Source organism: Haemaphysalis longicornis, unplaced genomic scaffold (genome assembly GCF_048455015.1).
Source record: "Haemaphysalis longicornis isolate Haplotype H1 unplaced genomic scaffold, Haemaphysalis longicornis Haplotype H1 scaffold_105, whole genome shotgun sequence".
NCBI classification, from domain to species: Eukaryota; Metazoa; Arthropoda; class Arachnida; order Ixodida; family Ixodidae; genus Haemaphysalis; species Haemaphysalis longicornis.
In genome coordinates, this window is record NW_027526208.1 from 672795 (window position 1) to 694054 (window position 21260).

The window sequence follows — 21260 nt, forward strand, 5'->3', positions numbered from 1 at the left end:
TCCAGTTTACAGCCGAGATGACGAACACGCGCAGAAACCTGGTACAATGTGGTAGCTGTCCGCGGCAAAGATGTAGAGGAGCTTCAGCGGAATGTGGCAGGAATATTCAAGGGAATCCCACTTATTCTATAGAATATGCACCCATCAGTTTCACCAAGGAACAGTTGCTGCGAGAGCACAGACATTAGATATAATCCATGGATCCAACCCCAAAACTGTGTACACGGATGTTGCGGACTACGCTCGCATGGATGTGATGACAGCTGTCATCACCGCATACACCGAGCACGTTGCCAGTGTCACACTTACTATAATCAACACTCCCTAAGCAAAAGAAGCAGCAAGCGCTCGGGCGATCGCCCACACCTGAGGTGATACAATCAATACCGACTCTCTAGCACTACGCTGAAGTACCTACGCGGCAGAATATCAAGACCAGCTGCTAGAATCCCATAAGGACTCCCTGAACATGAGATCTGTCTGGTTTCGGCCCCCGCCCACAGGTCCCTTCGCGGCAATGTCATGGCCCACACGACAGCCCGAGCATTAGCCTACCGAGCACCGCAAGGCCACTGGCTTCAATCCGATGATCACATAGCAACATAGCGAAGCATCACACACCGCTACAAGCTGAGTAGGCACCACTACCCTTCCTTCCCACCAGTCACTCACCAAAGAACACGAGCACAAACTCAGGCTTTTGCGGACAAACACGTTCCAACGCACATCTAAACTTTACGCCATCAACCCCACCCTCTACAGCGCCACCTGCTCACACTGCGGTGGGGTCTGTACCCTCTTCCACAAGGTGTGGGCCTGCCAGAAAAATCCAAATGTTTGCCCAATCCCCAACCCTACCCATCCGCATGTCACACAGGACTTGCTAGTTCCAGCAGCGAAACTCAGCTTGGGCAGGTGGAACATGTGAAGAAGGCCGCAAGCTCCAACGGGATCCTAAAATGAGGAATCCGACCACAGGCTCCTTGTTTTGGAAAATAAAATTTCCTCTCTCTCTCCTTCTCTTCAGCTGTACTCCGCTGCCTCCTTCGTTCCGCTGTCGTTCACTGCGAATACACTGTCATAGGATCGTGAAAACAATACGTCCGCACAGGGGGATGCACAGAAAGAAGCCACAAAAAGGAGGTCAAGAGCGCCAGGTAGCCTCAGGTTTTCGAAGCTGGTGGCGAACACCTTTTATGCTAGCCATAAAAGGTGTTGCAGGAAAGCTAGAGAAACAATGTTAAAAGAAATCTATACTAAGAATTTTGTAGCCCATAATCTGAAGTACTCAATTCCCAGGTCGTTTTTCCTATACTTTTCTAAGCCCCACAATTTTGGGTTAACCCCAGTGCACAACCTGAAATCCAGCTTGTTCTCGTAGGCAGCCGCAGAAAACGTTTAGTCGCCTAGAGAAGGTTGTGCGTTAGACGTACAAGGCTAAAAGTTTGCCAAGGCGTTCCGCTGGAGCCATGCTTCATATATATCTGAGTCAATGCCTGGGGGCCCGGGTCAATCCTGGGTATTGGTGTCCCATCGCCCGCGTCGCGGGTCGTCCTCGTGGGGTCAGCGGGGAGGGAAACGTTTATGGCACTCAGGTACGGTGGCATGCATTTCTGTCAGAAAACTGATCACAACCCTTATGTACCAACAGGTGTCGCGAAGATCGTCGTGGCGTGGGGATCCTTGTAGCCTCGGCGGGGAGGTCACAGTGGGGCGTTTCACAGTCGCAAATGCAACCGCTCGCGTGGAAGGGATCTTAATGGTCTGCAACTGGGTGATGATCGTACCCACAACGTGGGCCCTCCCCCTTCACTCACCGGCAGTAGAAGACCGTGTGGTGGCTGCTTACTCCAACGACATTAGGCACTGATTTTACCTCCTTCACGCCCATTTGGATGTGTTGCGTGCTGGCGCGCACGAATTGCTTCTTTTTGAAAGTGCCGGCCTGATCCTAATGTTATTGTTATGGGTTGAAGGGCTTGCGTAAATGATTATCAGAGTCGGTCGAAGGGGCACTGATAGTGAGTACACGAAAACGTGCAAAGGAGATGATGAGATTTCCTGGGCGAGTAAACTCAACATGTACTCTCCTGTTTGCAGCAGCTCCATATTTCAAGGTACCTCAGTACCTGTATCTTCCCATGGCCTAAGGAAATACTTTTTGTTGAGGTTGAAAATGCAGTCCACACTGTAGATAGCCATCAAGAGAGATTTCAACTTAAATCTGAATCATAGGAAGGGTATGAAAGCGGATGCCATGGCTTCCGACAAATTTGGCACGTAGGGTGGCACACCGACGAGATCCAAGTTTAACGCCAAGGTACTACAGATGCCAGAGGGGCAAAAATTGAGGATCGAGAAGAGGGTCAGAAGCACCAGGAGGACTACAAAAACCGTTCTTAAAAGTGGCAAGGGCCATACTCCCAAGAGGCTGCAGGTAAAGGCCTGCTCTGAACACCTTGTCATGTGTGGGAACAGTGTACGGCAAGCAGAACCAGGACCAGAAACAGCCAACATAGATTTGGCAGGCAGAAATAATTAAATGCGTAAACGGCGCTCCAGCTTTAAGCGAAGTCAGCGAATCAAACGAATGAAAATTGGTGCATGTGCATTAGCAGAACAACGGCAGGATCAGGTTAAGGCCCAGGTCAAAGCCAGGCCGGGGTCGAAGCGCAGTCTGGAATATGGTACACATCCAACTGGTTCACAAGTACTGCTCCTACTTAGTGCTTCCAAAAGGCTTTCATCCTGCTGCCGCACCAAAGGCTGAAAAAATATTACTACCGGCTGACGTGTCAGAAAATGTTTGGCTGGATTTTTATAACAAGTCTATGAACCCACTATGGAAAACCGGGGCGATTAAAGTATATACCCAAGATAATGATATCTTCCATAGTTGTTTCACAATACTTTGACTGGTAACGCATGCAATGATATGTATATTGTTGAACTAAAATTATCATTGGAAACATATGAAGTAACACTCAAATACGTAACTGTCAGCAGCCAGGTTCTTTTATTTAACTGACGACGTCCGACTAGTATTCACAATTCCATCGGTATACTATTGTCTGTTGCATCAGCAAAAAATGGCAAAATAGCTTCCTTCCTGTTGCTCTCTAAAGGCCTTCCTTACTCGCTAGCCTTTCCGAGTGCTGCCGCCCTTAGTTCTGTCGGCCGGGCAGACGCGCATTGCGCACAATATACGAACTGATTTACAGATTTGTACAGCCTTCCCAATTTGCTGGTCCTGCGCCCCCATATTAAGGGCTGATTGGACGCGTAGTCTATGCGCTGACTTGTGGTGTGGAGCACACCACGGACACGGCTCAGGCTTCCCTACTACCATTGGAAAGTGGCTTAAGCTCTAAGAAATATGTGGTTGGGAATTCCTAAGAAAGCTGTGAACACGCCGTCGAAGACGGGGGCGAATAAAGTAAGTAAATGCGGGACAGACATGCGGGATAGACGTCTGTTCGAGTGGTTTGAAGACCAATAAAATAAATATTGACACGAGGCACCGACAGGCGACTAACAAACTATGCGGTTATGTGGGGAGTTGCCACAGGTTATGTGAACGGTGATTGTGCGACGAGTTCCCGTGGAAGAAGAGGACGAGGTGTGGTGGTTGTGCTTCCCTCGGTGTGTACTAGCGGCACCCAGCCTCTGGCGCTTTGAATTTACAAATACATCTTTCTACAGCATCCTCGCCTCGTAACATCTTGTGGTGGAGGTGCGGGAGTCTACTGAGACGACGGAGCTTCGCAGCGGTCGCCAGATTTCGTTCATCGAGCTTCGCTCGGACGACACAGTGGCTATTGGAACCATGACACCCCCGCTTCGCAACGAGGCCCCAGCGGCTACTGCCTCTTTGACAAGCTCCCACATCGTTTTGTCACACCCCCGGGACCCTCCCTTCTTCTATGGCACGGCTAACGAGGATGTGGAAGACTGGATCAAGATGTACGAGCGCGTCAGTGACCACAACCGCTGGGACCAGACTATCATGCTCGCCAACCTGTCTTTCTGCCTCAAAGGTACGGCCCAAACATGGTTTATCATGAACGAGGCACGCCTCACCAGCTGGGACGGTGCCAAAGAAGACCTCAAAGCCATTTTCGGTACGTCCGCTAGTGGGCAGCTCACAGCAAAGAACAATCTCGCTTCTCGCGTGCAGAGTCCCACTGAGTCCTACGTCGCGTACATCCTCGACGTACTGGCCCTTTGCCAAAAAGTTGACCACCAAATGTCCGAAGAGGACAAAGTGCGCCACGTTTTGAAGGGGATAGCGGACGACGCCTTCAACCTCCTGGTTTTCAAGAACTGTGACAAAGTAGACGGTATTATCGCTGAATGTCGCCGCTTTGAGCAGGCGAAAAGCCGTCGCATCGTTCAACATTTCACACGACTTCCGAACACGGCTGCAACCTCGTCGTGCTCCGACAACGTATTGCCAACACCACCTCAGCTCCCTTCGACAGGGGCAGCACCGACTTCCGAAAATGTGACCAGAATAGTGCGTCGCGAACTTGATGCCATGGCTCCAGCCGGTGCTCAGCATAACCAACAACCCTGCAATATGCCTGCTGTATCTCTGATACAAGCTGTTGTACGTGACGAGCTCATCAATCTCGGATTTCAGCCTATTTGCGCCGTCACTCATCGAAATGATCGCCCTGTTCTTTCCTTTCAAGCGCCTCGACGCGACAATATACCGCCATGCTTCCGGTACCGCAACCCACATGAATCGAGGACGCCCGATGACCGGCCAATTTGCTTCAACTGCTGCCGCGCCGGCCACGTCGCCCGCTTTTGCCATAACCGCTCGTTCCAATCGCCCCCGACCAGCTTCTCCCGGTACACCGACGAGGGAAATCAACGCTTCTACAATAGCCGCCAGACGCCACCCCCAACCTTCTCTAATTCTACCGACAGTTGCTGGTCCGGTCGTTCGCCGTCACCGTAGACCCGTCAGTCCCGTTCGCCCCGCCGCTCTTCCTCGCCATACCCACGCTCCAACCAGGAAATCTAGACGATGCAGCGCCCCGAGGTACCGCTGCATTTTCCCGACGACCCGAAAATCCTCTAACAACGCTGCCTGCCGAAAAGAACTTGTTAGACGTTCAAGTTGACGGTGTCCATGTGAGTGCACTGATAGACACAGGGGCGCAGGTGTCCGTGATGAGTGCGCGACTTCGCTCTCGCCTGCGCAAAGTTTTGACGCCAGCCACTTCTTGTCTCCGAGTCGCTGACGGAGGAACTGCTTCCATTGCGGGCATGTGCACTGCCCGCGTCACAATTGCCGGTCATGATACCTCTGTTTTGTGCACCGTTTTAGAGCATTGCACCCATGACCTCATTCTCGGGCAAGATTTTCTGTCGGACCATTCTGCGCTGATCGATTGTTCTCTCGGGCTCGTCCACCTTGACCTACCCCTGTCGCCAATCACCGTCGATGAACCCTTGCCCCGTCTGTGCTGCCTCGAAGACACCCGTTTGCTGCCTCAAGCTCTTTCTTACGTAGCACTGTGTGTATCTCCCTCTGTTCCTGACGGCGATTACGTCATTTCTCCAATAACAGCCGTGTTACTGGAGCGCAATGTAACCCTCCCCCACACAGTCGTCACGATCACGCAAAATCAGACATCTCTTCCCTTCCTAAATTTCAGTTTTTCTACCCAACTTCTGCCGCAAGCCATCACTCTGGGCCTCCTCTCCGCTTTAGAGGAATGCCATGTGTCTGCATTGGCCGTCGATTGCCAACAAAACACTGGCCCTCCCATTCCGGACGAGACTGCCCCGACCCAACCTTTTGAGAAAATGTTGGCCCCAGATTTGCTGCCTGCCCAAGCCGATCAGCTCCGCTGCCTCCTGGCTTCCTTTTGGGACATTTTCGACCTGGACAATCGCCCTTTAGGGAAAGCCTCCTCAGTCACCCACCGGATCAACACCGGCAGCGCAGGCCCCGTTCACAAACGCCCTTACAGAGTCTCTCATGCAGAGCGGCGAATTATTCAACAAGAAGTGGATAAGATGCTAGCCAAGGACGTGTATCCCCTCCCAAGGATAGACGACGCCCTTGACTGCCTTCACGGCGCTAAGTATTTTTCATCCATTGACCTTAGGTCTGGATATTAGCAAATCACCGTAGACGAAATGGACCGTGAAAAAACCGCCTTCATAACACCCGATGGTCTGTACCAGTTCAAAGTGATGCCATTCGGCCTTTGCAACGCTCCAGCCACATTCGAGCGCATGATGGACTCGCTGCTCCAGGGCTTCAAGTGGTCCACCTGCCTCTGTTACCTGGATGACGTTATCGTATTTTCTCCCTCATTTGCTACCCGCATAGAACACCTCTCGGAAATTCTAACCCTTTCCGTCGCGCTGGTCTTCAGCTGAATTCCTCCAAATGCCATTTCGGACGTCAGCAAATCACGATCCTCTGACACCTCGTCGACGCGAAGGGGGTTCGTTCCGACCCTGATAAAGTTCGCGCAGTTCAGAACTTTCCAGCCCCGCGGTCGACGAAAGACGTTCGAAGCTTTCTCGGACTTTGTTCGTATTTTCGACGCTTTATCAAGAACTTTGCTGATATTGCTAGACCCCTTACCAACCTCTTGAAGAAAAACGTCCCGTTTTCGTGGAGCTCCGAGCATGCTGTCGCTTTTACCAACCTTATATCCGTACTCACCCACTCTCCGCTTCTGGCTCACTTTGATCCTTATGCACCTACAGAGGTACGCACAGATGCCAGTGGGTACGGAATCGGGGCTGTTTTGGCGCAACGACAGGATGGTCTTGAGCGGGTAATTGCCTATGCCAGCCGCCTTCTTTCCACATCAGAGCGCGACTACTCTATTACAGAACGAGAATGCCTCGCCCTCGTGTGGTCTATCGCCAAGTTTCGGCCTTATCTGCATGGCCGCTCATTCACAGTCATAACAGACCACCACGCGCTGTGCTGGATTTCTTCGCTAAAAGATCCCGTGGGCAGGTTAGGTCGGTGGGCATTGCGCCTACAGGAATATTCATTCGACGTAAAATACAAATCTGGACGCTTGCACCAAGATGCTTATTGCCTGTCTCGCCATCCGGTCGACCCACCTGACGCTGCTGACGATGACGACGCAGTCTTTCTGTGTGCCATATCTGGACTCCTCCATATTCCGGAAGAACAACGTCGTGACCCAGCATTACGATCGATCATCAACAACATCAACTCTGCCTCACCTGACGCATCGACGGGAATGTTCGTGCTGCGCGATAACATTTTGTACCGCCGCAATACCCGTCCTGACGGGCCGGCACTTTTGCTCGCTGTCCCTGCGCATTTGCGCTCCACTGTCCTCCAGCAGCTTCACGACATGCCTACTGCTGGTCACCTCGGCATTTCTCGCACGTATGAACGCGTACGCCAGCGTTTTTTCTGGCCCGGCCTGTACCGTTCCGTCCGCCGCTACGTCAGTTCTTGCGATCAGTGTCAGCGCCGCAAGACACCAGCATCGCTCCCTGCGGGAACACTACAGCCACTCGTCATCCCGGTAGCACCTTTTTTCCGGGTTGGCCTGGACTTGCTTAGCCCTTTTCCCCAGTCGACACCGGGAAACAAGTGGATTGCAGTCGCCACGGATTACGCCACACGCTACGCCATCACGCGTGCTTTGCCGACTAGCTGTGCTACTGATGTTGCAGATTTCCTTCTTCACGACGTCATTCTTCAGCATGGGGCTCCACGTCAGTTGCTCACCGACCGTGGCCGTTGCTTTCTCTCCCAAGTCGTTGACGACATCCTCCGGTCCTGTTCTACTAAACATAAGATAACTACAGCTTACCATCCCCAGACTAACGGACTTACCGAACGCTTAAATCGTACCTTGACCGATATGCTTTCCTGCTACGTTTCCGCAGATCACCGCGAATGGGACGTCTCCCTGCCGTACGTGACGTTTGCGTATAATTCGTCGCGGCATGATACGGCTGGGTATTCGCCGTTCTACCTCCTTTATGGCCGTGAGCCCACCCTGCCACTGGACACTCTCATGCCTATGTCGGCTGACCAACCCTCAGTACGATCGGAGTACGCTTGGGACGCTATTGCTCGCGCTGACCACGCTAGGCAGATTGCCCGCAACCGGCTTTGTTCCTCCCAAGCTGATCAGAAAACGATTTATGACCGAAGACATCGAGTGGCGCACTTCGCTCGTGGATCCCTTGTCCTCCTCTGGAAACCTACCCGCCGTATCGGCCTATCTGAAAAGCTTCTGCCCCGCTACTGTGGTCCCTTTCGCGTCTTGCGCCAAGTTACTGACGTAACGTACGAGATCTCCCCCGTGGCGTCGACACCGTCGAGTCACGCTACTTCTACAGACATTGTACATGTTGTACGACTCAAGCCATATTGTCCGCCGGACACTGTAACCCCATAGCGCCGCGACGGCGCTCGTTCCGCCGGGGAAAAATGACACCTGGCACCGACAGGCGACTAACAAACTATGCGGTTATGTGGGGAGTTGCCACAGGTTATGTGAACGGTGATTGTGCGATGAGTTCCCATGGAAGAAGAGGACGAGGTGTGGTGGTTGTGCTTCCCTCGGTGTGTACTAGCGGCACCCAGCCTCTGGCGCTTTGAATTTACAAATACATCTTTCTACAGCATGCTCGCCTCGTAACAATATATTCCCAACAGATAGGGTGCGAGCATTGGGAGCTCTGGACGACTGAATAGGACTGAACAATATTCAATTGCGTTCAGTATCGTGGTATGCAGACAGGTGATGAAAGAGAGGACAGGGCGCTAAAGGGCCAGGGAGGCAGACGACTTAGACCACACTGCGAGCGGCGGAAGCGGAAACTAGGCGAATTAATTTAAACTCTTTACCGACAGCGACGAGAATTATTCTCAGTGCAAGTGTGTCCCGAAATAAACTGTAACTTTCTAGTTCGTAACTCGAAGACCACAGTTACTGTGTTCTCCAGTTGACGTGTCTGCAGGAGCTGTGATGAGCTGAATTTTCGCATTTTATTGTGCCATTCAGCTCCACCAATTTTAGGCACGTGCGTTACTTTTGAACTGAAATAACAAGCATTGGCTACGATCTCCCTACACTCGATTTTCTATGAGCCCGAGCCCCGGTATTGTGAACGTTTTGTGGTTATGTTTTGCTTGTCCCTTAATATCTGTAATGCAAAAGCAGTAGTGCACCTTCCTGGTTAAAATTCGGAGTCACTGGAGAAGTATCACCACCACCACATGGTCCATAATATGGAAAAACCACAGGGCACAATTGTTCCCAATCCTGAAAGACATGATGTCGCCACTGCTCGAGACACATCAAGTGGTCCTCTCTTAGTTGTGCAAGGGTAAAGAACGGGTGTGGGGGTGCTCGTGTGAGCAGCCTTTGTAACATCAGTGGCATTCAAAGGTTGGTGCATGGCTGCTAGATAATGCGCATGGGGTGCAGCCTGCACATTGCGCACATCACGCGTGCGACGAGGATGGTTACAACTACCGCCCACTACCACAGAGCTTAAAATGACACTCTATTGTATATTTGAAGTCCTGCCTTGAGCAAGGACAATATTTTTCGCAATTAAACGATGGTGGCCTATCAAATTGCCCAGAATGGGAAGCAATATATACGCCAAAAAAATGTGCGAGACATGGTGCTGCAAGCATGAGTAATTTAGGGTAAGCTAATTATATACCTATTAGGTGAGTAGAAGAGCCTGTCTACAATAAATATGATCGCTGCTTTCGAATGCAAATGCTGGGGTCCGGTGAGTCCGAGTTACCGAAAGAAACAAAAAAATGGAAACAGTAACGCATGATGATAATTTTTTGAGGACTTTTAAACTCTATTCACTGCTTCTGAATGACAACATTATTGGGAAGGCTTTCGTGTCCTCGTAATTTTATTTACTCATCTGATGGCATTACGTAATACAAGTTATGGCACATACGACCCGAATCAAGTTTGGGTTATAATAATCGAAAAGCCTTACGTGCCATCCGTATGAACAAATAATTATATAAAAATACATCTGTGTAAATCTTATTGTGTTCACTGTAATGCATTACATAGATAGGTTCCCCGCACTAGTTTTATACCCGTACTAAAATTTATTTCAGCAGCTTATGGTACCACCTCTAACGTGTGTTTTTTACTTACAGATACCGTTGAATCGCCTCCGTGCAAACGTAATATTCCTGCGAATGGTAGCGAATCCCTCTTGGCTTTTGGATGGACTTGCTACCAGGAAAAGCAGGGAAAGACATGTTACCAAAAAAATTACTATTACGACCGTAAGGATGACACTTGTAAACTGTTTTATTTTGAGGGGTGTGAAGGAAACAAAAATAATTTCTTGTCACAGGAAGACTGCATGGCCTTCTGCAAGTAAGTGTTGCACTAAACGCGACATTGGCATTCTACAATTGCGCGTAAGCGCAGGTTCTATCGTCTTGTGCATTCGATGTTTTAGTAAATACAGCGGTTACTTTAGGTCGTTATTTCTTAATCACAAAGTGTGATGTTATGGCAGGTTCAGGGCTGTAGTTTATTTATTTTTTTTATTTTTTACAAATACTGCAGGCAGCACATCTGCCCTAGCAGGAGAGGGGTTATAGTAACTGTGTTAGAAGCAATTTTTTAAAACAGTTACCATTAGTACACTGGACAATACATTCAGGTAGCGCGTTCCATTGTTCAGTTGTGCAGGGGAAATACGACATTTGAAAGCGCTTACTTCGACTCAAGAGTGGCGACGCCGGAAACCATTATGCGAAAAAGAGTCTTTATGCAAAAAAAGATGAAAAACGCCCAAAAACTGTTAAAGAAGTCTGCAAGTCAGGCGTAGCACGCGAACCCACTCTCGCAGCAAGAAGAGTTCGAGTCCAAACCCACGGGGAATTGCACAGGGAAAGTTATCACAGTTTGCGGGGCAGCGGCCGCGAGTAGAAGCTCCCGTCGAAGGCGACTACCTCTGGCGGTGGTTATCGTTGATGCAGCGCGGCCCCGGCGTACCAGCCCAGTCACCGCGCCGTTATGAGGCGTTGATTCTCCCATAGAAGGTATTCGGCTAGAAACACGACCACTGCTCGCGGTTGTGCTTCCGCAGTCCGGGCGACTGCTGCTGCAGCGCAGGGCCTTCGAAGGTTCGGCGTCCCCGCAGTCCGGTAAACTTACGCTGGTTGGCCAGGCTACCTCGTCGTAGGCGATCCACCATTTGCCCTCGGTCGCTTTCGCCTCCGTTGCGTCTTCGCCTTTAATTTCTTGAGACCCCTTCGGGTCTTCGCTTCTTCGTTCTCTTTACTCATAGCCTTTCGCATGCTGGCTGCGTCTTTTCCTCGCGATTTGTTCTTGTGTTTCCCGCGCTTGGGGCACATCAGTGCGTCACCCTTCACACAAAAGAATACCCAAGAACAAGACGCGGCGTCCTAGGAAGAGTCGGAACAAGCCGAAAGAAAACAAACCTACACCAAATAGGCGAGGGACCAGAAGAAGGTCCTCCAAAAATTCACCCAGGAAATCGGAACGACGGTGCAGGTACCGTACGGTGACGCCAGACTGATCTACATGTAGGCGGCTCGGCACTCGTTAACGCGGCGGTGGAAGCGTCAGAGACATAGCAGAAAGCTGGCCTAATGCATTGCGGTCTTCAACAAACATTGACAAAAGACTTGCGACGGCCTGCAGGGCAAGCTCTCGGAAGGCGTGGTGTCTCTTGAGGCATTTGATCGACCCGCTGAGTACCAAAACTGCGACCATTCGCAACCTCACCAAAGTATTCAACACGTGCAAGGGAGACAGCTGCAGGCTCCTGGAAGACCTGAAGGTGAGTTAAGAGAAGGGCCAGTACCCGGTGCCCGAGACGTATGAAGGACCCAACAATAACGAACTGGACAAGCCGTTTACCATGACGGAATTTTCGACAGCGATAGACGAAAGCAATAAGAGAAGTGCCCCCGGCACGGACGCCATAACATACAAACTGCTCGGGAACATGAGCGGTGCAGCGGCCCGCGGCCTCCTAGATCACATCAACGAAACCTGGTAGAGCTTGCGGTTGCCGAAGGAATGGAAGGAAGCCAAGGTCCATTTCATTCCAAAGCCCGGCAAAGCCCTCACGATAGACAACATGCCGCCCATCTCCCTCACATCCAGGGCGGGGAAGGTGATGGAGCGCATGGTTCTTCGCCGGCTGCAGAAGCACCTCGAAAAAACAGATCAGATGCCGGAGACGATGTACGGCTTCAGACACCATCTCAGCACCCAAGATGTGATGGTCCAACTCAACGAGCCGGTCGTCAAGCAGGCAACAAGGCACGCGCAGCCCGGGATACTCGCCCTCGACCTGAAAGGAGCGTTTGACAACGTGTCCCACGCAAGCGTGTTGCAGAATCTGAACAAGATCAGGTGCGGCCGCAAGACATTCGGCTACATAAAAGATTTTCAGTCAAACCGAACGGCGACCATCAGGATAGTGGACGAAATGTTGGACCCTCTCAAGCTCGGCGATAGGGGCACTCCTCAGGGGTCGGTCTTGTCGCCCCTCCTCTTCAATCTGGCCCTCCTGCCCCTGCCCGATCTATTCAAGCAAATCGAAGGCGTGGACCATGCGTTCAACGCCGACGACATTACGGTTTGGACGGCCTGAGCTGGGTCCTATGCCTGGGTGGAGGAAGCCTTGCAGCGGGCGGAAACGACCGTGCACGAGTACGCCAAGTCATGCGGACTGAGCAGTGCTCCCCAGAAATCTGAGCTGCTGATGATCCAACCGGGGAAACCTAAGAAGGAGCCGCTGCCCAACATGACCATCACCATCGACGGAACGGCCATCAAGCCAACTCAGCAGATTCGGATTCTCGGCCTGCTACTTCAGAGCGCCGGCAAGGCACACGCCGCCGTCAAAAAGATCAAGACTACATCCGAACAGATACTCAGTACCAATCGAGGGTATTTAACAGAAACCGGTGCCTGAAAGAGGACGATACCATGCGCCTCGTACGCGCGTTCGTCGTGTCGCGGGTTGCCTAATCCGCCCCGTATCTCCAGCTGACGAAGGCGAATAGGGACACCCTAAACACGATGCTTCGCAAGGCAACGAAGCAAGCACTCGGCATTCCCTTATACTCGTCCATGCAAAGGCTGCTAGACATGGGCGTCCACAACACGGTGGAGGAGCTTATCGAAGCCCCCCTTTCAGATCAGAGAATCCGGCTCAGTCACACGGAGCACGGACGAGCCGTCCTACGCAAGATAGGTTGGCAGATCGAGCCAGTACCCATCAAGGCAGCCCTTCTGGAAGACTGGAAGATGAGCATTCAGACCAAACCCCTTCCCCGGAACGTGACGCCGGGCAAGGACGACGAGAGGCGCACCGCGCCGGCAAAAGCAATAGCCCAGAAGCTGGAAGAGAACCCCAGGGTCCTCTACGCGGAAGCTTCGATCTGAACACACAGCGACCGTGCAGCGGCGGTAGTTATGTCCAGAGATGGGCTGATCGTCCGCGCGGCTCTGAAGACAGCAGACGCCGCAGTTGCCGAGGAAGTGGCCATGGCCCTGGCACTCGCACAGCCGTGCGTGGACACCGTGGTCACCGACTCAATGACAGCGTACGGAAGCTTCAACTGGGGCGTAATCTCCTCCGTGGCCCGAGCCCTTCGATCCAAGTGCAAGCCACCGGGAAGAGCCATAGAGCTCGTGTGGGTCCCGGCTCACTCTAGGGTAGCAGGCATAACCATCGCCGACTACCATGCCCGAGAAATGTCAATCCGCGCAGAGCACGAGCCGGAAGAGCTACCGCACCCGTTTACCAGCTTTCGCGACATTACCCGGATGTACCGGTCCGAGAGGATAGGGGAAGCCTGCCGGAACCGCACCCCAAACTGACTACGCAACAACAGACGATCCTGCGTCGAGCGCAGGCGGGATCGCTTGCGCATCCTGTACTCATGAACCGCATGTACCCTGCGGAACACGGTACGCTCTGTCCGTTTTGCAAAATAGAGAGGGGCACCCTGCCGCACATCTTGGCAGAGTGTACAGAACTCAAAACCCTCCTCATTCTCTCCCCACAACACCCCCAATCCCCAACCCCTTGAGCAATGGGAGACCTTGTTGACCAGCCCCGCCCTGCCGACTCAGCTTGCACTGACAGACAGGGGCCAGGAGCTGATGGGAACATATGGGTCCCGTAACTAAGGAACCACCCCGTCTGGTGCCAGCGTGCACCACCGATTTCATTTGGACTTAGTAAAAGTTGATTCCTCCTCCTCCTTGCCAGGTGAAGACGCGTGGTCTTTCAGAAAAATGGCGAGGGGTATAAAAATGCAGAAGTCGTGGGAAAAAATGCTTATCCTAGACTTGGCTCCAAAAATCTGCGCCTACATTCTCGCCTCCCTTGATGTGGTCGATGCTCAGCTGGAGCTGGATCGATCCCCTTTTGTAGCGGTGGGTGTCCTTTTTGATGGCCCAGAGAAGCGCTAAGTATTCCCAGTAGACTGTTTTATAACGCTTTTCCCGTAGGAAAAATGTTCGGCTTGCGTAGAAATCATGGTGCAACTTGCCTCTGTACTCTGGTAGCTGCAGTGCTCCGAGGCACCTCCCCGATGCTTCTGTCCGAAACCCGAACGGTTAGCTTGTGCTGGAGATGCAGGAAAGGGTTTTCTTCGACTTCGATGCAAGATGTCACCGTTTTGACAGCCGTTACGCACGAAGAAGCCGGCTCTTGTTCTTTGTACTTCTTCAAATTTAGGTAAACGAGGGTGGTGGTCTTGCAGAAGTCGACTTCATAGTAGAGGTCTTCGCGCTTTCGACCTATCATAGAGGGACCCTTCCAGTGCATCGTGAGTACGTTAGCTCTACTTGGAAGGAGAACGAGGACGCGATCTCCCGTTTGAAGGTGTAGTGAAACGGCCTCGTGGTCTTAGTATTTCTTTTTCGTCATCGTCGCCTTTTGCAGTTCTTCTTTGTCAGCTTTGCACGTCTCCTCCAGCCTGTGTGGCAGCTAGACGAGGTACATGTAGGCGGTCCGTACGGCTTCCCCGGTGGGCTCACCAGTCCATACTTCTTTCAAGACTTTCATCCGTCCCCAGACATGTCGGCCATACATCAGTTCAAAAAAAAGGATCGGAGACCGGTTTGGGGTGCTTACTGGTACGCAAAAAGGAACCGTGCCAAGCAACTGTCTCAGCATGTTGGTTTTTCCTGGCACATCTGTGTTCAGCGTGCCGTTGTATCTTCCTACCATTCCGTCGCTCATGGCATAGTAAGGTGTCGTATGGAGGGTCTTGAAGGACAATAGCCGGTTGACTTCTTGCATGAGCCCTGTGTTGAAGCTGGTCTCCCGGTCTGTGATGATTTATTTTGAAAGTCCCACTCTTGAAAGCATGTCCAAAAGTCCTACTTCCACGTGGACCCTGTCGATGTTTAGCGGCGACTGCATCGGCCTAGCGCGGCGAGAAGTCCATTATAGGATAAAATTGTTTCCCTTCTAGGAAGCAGGTTTTATTGGATCGATTAGATCAACTGCGACTCTTCTGAACGGAGTGTCGATGAGCCGCATGCTTCCTAAAGGTGCGACGCCTGCTGTTCGTTTCACCACGGTCATTTGGCAGATGTCAGAAGGCTTTACAAATTCCTTCATGTCGGCATGCCTGCTCGGCCAGGAAAATTCGCCAAGGATCCTGTCTATTGTTTTCGGAAGCCTTGGCGCCCGGCTATGCTGCCCTCGTTTCCATCGGTAGTACTGGTGTTCCTGTAAGGTTGGGGCACCACCGCCGGTTCTAATGCCTGTCTAGATGAAAGGTCATACTGCCGATACAGCAAGCCCTTGCCTACAACATATTTGTAGTGGTAACCACTTTTGCATGGCAGTGTTCACCCCGCGTCTGAAAACAATCTTCTAAGCTGTTGTCTTGCTCGTGTGTATCCCTCAGCTGGTCTTTCGTGACCTCCGTGAAGGTAAAGCTACCGTAGGTCTATTGGTTTGAGTGACAGCCATGCGCTTCTGAGTGTGCACTGCAGTGTTAGAGCTGCTAGGGCTTTGAGCTGGTTCTTGAGAGTTTTCTGGGGCTGTCTTCGCTTCAAAAACTTGTGCATGCAGTTTCCAGTCCAAGTCGCTCGGTGGTCTGGCTCCTGGTATGTTCCCCAGTAATAAATCATAAAATGGATCCTGCATGCATTTCGCCGGAAGCATCCCTGATAAGTAGGGTGTGTGGACCTCGACCTAGGCTTCTTGAAGTTGCTGTGCAGTTTTGTCCAGAGACACCATGCTGGAATCATAGCCCGTCAAACAAGAGTGTGGCACAAGATCAGGGGCGCACGATTACGGTATTACTGCCGGAATCACCGTACGTTTCCCCAGTCACGACACCTAGGATTTCAACCGAGAACTTGATGTCCCAATCGCTCGTCTTTGTTGGTTTTTCAAACATACACTTTTCGAGATGTTCGGGGGTCCACTCCTGTAGACGTCGGCTGTTTGCTACGGTAAAATCTGAAACTTGTTTTGGTCGCCCTCTTTGCCTCGACAGTTCTCGGTTTTATGTCCAGGTTTTCCGCACTTCCTGCAGCTACCATGTGGTCGTGACAAGTGACAGTCCCTGGCACGGTGGCCTAGTTCGCCGCAAACGAAGCAACCCCGGGCATACTTGATTTTGGGGCCTGATCTGCACGCTCTGCCCTCTGGGCTCATCTCTAGCCTTACATAAGTTTGTTATGGCCTGTGCTTTTATGAAATGACCTCAAGCTTCTGCCATCTCCCTAGTTGTCTTGCAGTTCCTTACCTTGATAAAGAGTGCTAGCTGCGTGTTGTAGCACTTCCGGAACTTCTGTACAACGACCTTGTCCCTTTCGTTGTCGAAAGGTTTCACGACACCCGACGTCTCTAGCCACAAGTCAAAATAGCCAGGAATGCGGAAAACGAACTGCACGCCGGTTTCACCGTCTTCGGCTTTCGCGTGCCTCAACGTCTCATTCTATTCCTGCTAACTACAGCGGAATCATTGAAGCCGGGCGAGGTTTCCTTATTTGTAATCTAGAGAGTCCTTTCGGGTCATTCATCCTATCACTGTCAGCGTTTGACCCTCGAGACACATTCTCAGAGATACTGTCAATTCACTTCCAGGCCACTTCTGCGAAGCGCGATTCTTTCGAACCTGACAGGATAGGCGTCCAGATCGTCTCTGCAGTCATCAAACTGAGGAATATGCTTGTGAGGACTGATCGTCATAGCATGTCCAGGCACTGCGGGATCGGGTACTGAGCGATCGACTTGGACACTATACTTCGCGAGCTCTTGCAAACGGTCCTTCATCTCTAACGTCTTCTGTCCCGCTGGGTTTTTTTGTCGTGTAGGAATTATTGTTTCGTTGCTCTAGAGCTTCTTTCATAGCTTCATGGTCTACCTGCCGTTCTCTCCATACTTGGGCCTGCTCACACTTCACCCATTCCCGAAGCGTCACATACTTGAAACGCAATTCTTTTCTAAGAGCGATAGAATTTTCGAGGTCCATGCGGTGACTTCACTCCTGAATTCCGCTCGTAGGATCTATGTCCAGCTCTTCAAGATGTTAGTATCAGTCCTGCCACACATGACACTTCTGATGTTACGGTAGGTTCAAGGCAGTAGTTGGTTCTGGTCAAGAGTGGTGAGGCAGGGGACCCTCATGTGAAAACTGAAGTTTTTATGCAAAAAATAAACAAAACAATAAAGAAGGAAGAAAAGAATGGATAAAAATCTCTACAAGTCACGCGTAGCACCCGAAGCAACTCTCGCAGCAAGAAGAGTTTGAGTCCAAACCAACTGGGAGTTGCACAAGAAAAGTTGTTACACTTTTTGTGGCGGCGGCCACAAGTAGAAGCTCCCGTCGAAGGCGACTACCGCTGGCGGTTGTTATTGTTGATAAGGCGCGGCCCCGGCATCCCAACACAGTCACGGCGCCGTGAGGAAGTTACCGTTCGTTTGCCCGAAGAAGGTGGTCGGCTGTAAACACGAGCACTGCTTGGGGTAGCACTCTTGCAGCCCCGGCGACTGCCGCTCTAGCGCAGGGTCTTCGAGGGTTCGGCGTATCCGCAGTTCGATCGACTGCCACTGGTCCGACAGGCTACCTAGGTGTAGACAATCCACCGGTTTCCCTCCATCGCTTCTCAATCCTTTTCGACAAAGACATAAATAATTACGGTGGTGATTCCGCCGAATTCCTCAGGGACCTCCAAAAGCGTTACCTCCAGACCTTAGAGGGGTGGTATCTGCAACCACAACTGTACGAGTGGACCTTTAACGATGCTGGATAAACCCACCACAATCTCTGAGCTATGGGCCGCCATCGACGAAACCAACAGGAAAACCTCGCCAGGGCTGACAACATCACTATAAACTTCTCTTCAACATGTGCGGCCGAACGGCAAACGAGCTGCTGTTAGACATCAACGAGGCGTGTTAAACGTCGCGACTACCGCAAGAACGGAAGACGGCCAAGGACTGTTTCATCCCGAAGCCTGGAAACCACCGTCGATCAAGAACCTCCGATCCATATGACCCACGCCCTGCCTGGCGAAGGTCATGGAGAGGATGGCGTTGCATAGGCTGCAGAGACCCCTCGAGGAAACAGGACAGATGCCGGCGACCTTGTTCTGTTTCCGGAAACATCTTGGTACGCCGGACGTCATGGTTCAGTTGCACGAACGCGTCATCAAACAAGCAACCAGATCGAGCCTTAGAGCCATCCTAGCCCTCGACTTCAACAGGGCGTTCGACAACGTCACCTACACCAGAGTTCTGCGTAACCTGAACGGGACCTTTTTCTATACGTCCGCAACATCCTCGTTTTTCTATACGTTTTTCTATACGTCCGCAACATCCTCGAGGACAGAATGGCCATTCTGACGATAGGCAACACAAAGACGTAGCCGATAAAGCTAGAACGCGGAACACCCCAAAGATCCATACTATCGCCCCTGCTTTTCAACCTGGAACTCCTACCCTTGCCTAAATTGCCGGAACGCATTAACGGTTAGACCACGCTTTTTACGCCGACGATATCACCGTCTGGACGAACAGGGCCGGATTGGACGGGTGGATGGAAGAAACACTGCAGCGCGCAGTGACGATGGTCCACGAGTACGCCAAGTTGTGGGGCCTGAGCTGCGCCCCCCAAAAGCCCGAGCTCTTAGTAATCCAGCCGGGCATCGGCAATAGGAGCAGATGTAGCTTGACGATCGAAATCGATGGCATCCAGGTCAAACCCACTCAATAGTGTTGGATCCTGGGGCTGTTGCTCTGCAGCGACGGCAAGGCGGACGTGGCCGTGGACAAGATAGGCCTAACGTAGGAGCACGTCCTCGGCATGCTCCTCCGCGTAGCGAGAAAGAATCAGGGCATCAAGAAAAATGACGCTCAGCGCCTGGTTCAGGCCTTCGTGGTTACCGGAACCACTTACTCGGCTCTATACCTTAACCTAATCGGAACAAAGAGAGCAAAACTAGACGCAACCTTTTGAAAAGCCGCAAAGCAAGCCCTCGGACTACTCGCGCACACGCCGCCCAAACGGCTTCACGGGATGGGGGCCCACAACACCATGGACGAGCTCGTGGAGGCGCACCTCTCTAATCAGAGGATGCGTCTCAGCGAGTCTGAACACGGGCAAAGGATATTGGAAAATATCAGATGGAGGCCAGAACCTGTGCAAACATCCGGCCGCATCCCCGAAAATTGGAGAGATAAGATTAACAGAACCGCCGTCCTGCGCAACATGACACCAGGGTAGGATGACGACAAAAGAAAAGCGCGCGCTAAGGCTTTAAAACCCCTTTGGAAGGTAACTCCAACGTCATGTACGACGACGGCGCCTAGGTCAAGGGAAGCGATAAGGCCGCTATGCAGTATCTAAAAAAGACAGGCTAGTCGCTGTGGCGTCCACGAGGACCAGAAACGCAACAAACGCTGCAGAGATGGCGATCACATTGGCACTAATCCACCTAGGGGCGACGCACGTCGTGACAGACAGCAAGAAACCCTGCGGGAACTCCCGCGGGGGGTTGATCTTCTCCGAAGCGGCACGCGTCTTTAAACGATACAAAACACCGAACAACGAAGTCGAACTGATTTGGACCCCCGCGCACTCCTCCCTGCTCGTCAAGAACATCGCCGACTATTACGCCCGAGACATGTCCCGCTGAGAGGTAGAGGAAGCGTGGGTCGACTCGTTCACACCAATCATTGTCTATATATATATCATTACAATGTACAGGCAAAATAGACAAACACTACCTGAGCCTTGTCACTCCCTCATCCGCTGGGACCAGACAGGAATACGCGACATACGGCCAGGGTCTCTGGCCCACCCAACACTACTACACAAGATGTATCCACACCAATACTCCGAGCTGAGTCCGTTCTTCCAGACTAGCAAAGAAACGTTACAACATGTCATTCTAGAGTGCACCGCACTAAAGGCACCAACACCCGACACACCCTCAACGTCCCCCCTTCCCTTTTATTAGCGATGGGAGCTATTTCGTCTCAGCCCCTCCGCAAACGTCCACCCGAGCCTAGCGGTCCGTGGGCGGGAGTTGCCAGCCCGATACGGGGCCTGCAAAAGAGGCTCAGCTCCTGTCGGTGGCTCCACACCCGGGGGGCGCACTCTTTCGTATAATAAAGTTTGATTAATCAATGAATTCTCGAAACCTGTGCCTCGTTCGTCTTCTTCTTCGCCTGCCTCGTGTCGAGACCCCTTAGGATCTGTCTTTCTTTTTTGTCTCCACTCATAGCCACTCGTGCGGATTACCTGGCAGGTGTGGCAGTGAATGGACCAGTGGTTGATGCTGTGCCCCCATAGCCCAATTTGGTGCATCCCGGTTTTGCAGGTAGAGCTAGCTGGACAGCCTTCTCCAGACAGTGTCTCTGGCTGCCCCAAAATTGAGCACCTCCGGTATTCGTGGAAGAGTGACGTTATTCAGTCGCGAATGTGCGAGGTCACATTGACCAGCTTTCGCTGCCAAATGCCAAATATGAATTTTTACCTTCACCGCGCACGCATAGATCCTACATGCGAGTTTTCTCAAGACGAGGAGACTATTGAACATTTCCTGCTGTCTTGTCGGCGGTTCCCCTCTCTCCGAAATCGATTCCTGGAGGTTCTCCTCCGGCGCCTCAGTCCTTCCTTGTCTGCATCGAATTTACTGTCATTTGGGGCGTCGGGTTTAGGTTTCTGCCACGGGGATGTTTGTCGCGCCCTTCACGTTTTTATTTCA